General features: G+C 31.4%; 1 protein-coding gene across 1 annotated transcript in view; it reads left to right on the forward strand.

Moving 5' to 3' along the window:
- LOC125040689 (protein Mpv17-like) overlaps positions 1-747 on the forward strand; it is a 3,939-nt gene extending 3,192 nt beyond the window's left edge. The window contains exon 4 of the mRNA XM_047635377.1: positions 1-747. This exon is cut by the window's left edge and continues 189 nt beyond it. The gene's annotated coding sequence lies outside the window, so the exon portion shown is untranslated.
- Positions 748-2,500: the final 1,753 nt, after the last annotated feature.

Here is a 2,500-nt window from a genome sequence, read left to right on the forward strand (position 1 = left end):
CAAATGTCCATTTAAAGCTGTTGTTTTATTTTTTGAATTGTATCAAAATATAATGCTAACAAGGTCTATTTTTAAACTAATTTGCTTAGCTCTTATTGTTTTGTTTGATAATGTGTACACAGTATACTGTTTAATATCTAAAGATAAGATGATTTTCAAATCTGCTCAAATATTCAGGGAAAATTCATCTTCGTATAATAAGGCATTAAGTCATGTGTGCTCTCTGTCAAGTGCCATATTTCATCAAATGTTTATGGTGTGCTCTTATCTGGTATCCTGTACATTTTATCCATCCATATGTTAACTTCTCAGCCACTAAAGAATTGTTGCATCACAGTTCATTTTTTATCCAGAATATTTATGTGTTGGTAGACATAAATGGAGTAAGAATATTGTCACAAGAGTAATTATCTGTTGGGTCGTTTATGCTGTTGTGTCACATTTCCTATGGTGTGGGTCTAGTCCTTGTTTTGCTCAATGTAGAAGGTGGGCAAGGTTGTCTTTGTTATTGCAGAATTGTGTGTGTTAATTTAGGCTGCTATTCTGTGTCTTCTGTTTTGGGTTCGATAAATGAGTTGCGTAAGTTTTTTTTTGTTTCCAATATGCATTTGTTAGTGATTTTTATTATTTTTATATCATGTGTGTGTGTAAGATTAACACATTTGTGATGAATGAATTTGTTGTATAAAAGAAATTTACATGAAGTATATGTAGAATATATATTTTTCTTGTAAATTATAAATCGCATCTGTGCATTTTTAATTATCCCAACTGCGGTAATGTGCTAATGTTTATAAAGATGTTGTTCAGCATAAGCATGAAGTGATGGTGATGTTAGCTGAAATTTATGAAATGTATAGAGACTATCATTTGAGAAAATAGCAAGAGTAGATATTGCAAGTATGTGAACAAACAGATAATTTTGTGCATGACCATAGCATAAATGTTCCTGATCTGTAAATCTGGTGGTTCATTATTGATTATTAATGTAGTGCATAGTAAGTCTAATATTTTTACAGATTTGTATAATATGATGAAATGTATATAGGCTTATTGTAGGAAAATTCAGAAATCAGTATGCGGAAATTCGTTAAAGGATAGTCAGTGATTTGTTGTCTCTTGGTTAGGCTTTCCCTACCATCCACTTCCCTGGTTTTAGGAATAATGGATAACTAATAAAAAATTGGATCTAGCACAATTAAATTTTAAGTTTGTTATAGCCCCAGAAAAGGCAAACCAATAAAAGTGAATGCTATCAGCTCAATAGCAGGAAATCAAAGCACTAGTTCTATATGCATTTCCCAAAGGGAAAGAGCTTTAGGTAATTCAAAAAGGAGTGAAAAACAAACTCAGAAGATTTATTTAAAGATCATGTGATACTCTTTCACAGTTGCAGAGAGTTTAAAGATGATAACAGTCTTTCCTAGGGTTTTATACATTAAGTGCTTGGAAAATGCAATTTTGATATAAGGCAATAACTCTCTCACAGTCTTTTAAATAATTGCATGATATAAAAGCCTTATGCTACGTGCAAAGCAAAATACCCATAGTTTAGTTTCTGAAGATGTTTAAAAAGTATGTTAGATTGAGCCAGAAGAGATAAGATACTGGATGAAGATAAGGAGATGAGAAAGAAAAATAAGGAGTGATGGCAAGAAATCATGACAGAAAAAAGGCAATTGTTAAAAAAAAAAATAATAATAATATGTTGATTTCAGTTTTTCATATTTTATTTTTGTAATGGCTTCATTGTTGGTACATTTAATGATATACTCCAGGGAGGGAAATCTATATTCTGACTAATTACAGAGCACCAATATTATTTTCTTATGAACTCACAATATAGAGCATATCTTGTCCATTGTTGTATTGAGTTTAGATCACTGAGTTTGTCTCTGATAAACTAAAGGGGTCATTAAAGACAAGCACAGAAAAAAGGACAAAAATAGTGTATTCTGCAATTTATGACTTTTATAAAAAGTATCATAATAAACTCACTGTTAATGCTATATGTGTTATAAGTCCTTGTTTTAAATAAAAGATTTGATTAACAAGGAAATATGTGAAACTCAATAGTAAAGCGAGAGAGAGAGAGAGAGAGGAGAGGAGAGGAGAGGAGAGAGAGAAAGAAAAAGAGAGAGAGAGAGAGAGAGAAGAGAGAAAAATCCAAAATAGGCATGGAGCAAAAAAAGCAGACTGATAGGAATAAAGATGGAGGTGGATTACAAGGAGGTAGACATAAGAGAGATTACCTCATTCCACATTTTGCCATTTTCTAAGGACAAATATCCCTCAGAACCTTTCCAACTTGTTAAAATCCCCAATTTAGAATTCCTAAGAAAAAATGTCCCAGAACCTTTCCAACTTGTTAAAATCCCCAATTTAGAATTCCTAAGAAAAAATGTCCCTTTTCTATCTAAACATGTCGTTTTTTTCCAGTAATCCAATTCAATTTTTTTTTTTTTTATCCTTTTCATTTCCCCTATTGAAAAATTCCTCT

This window comes from Penaeus chinensis, chromosome 29 (genome assembly GCF_019202785.1).
Source record: "Penaeus chinensis breed Huanghai No. 1 chromosome 29, ASM1920278v2, whole genome shotgun sequence".
Lineage (NCBI taxonomy): Eukaryota > Metazoa > Arthropoda > Malacostraca > Decapoda > Penaeidae > Penaeus > Penaeus chinensis.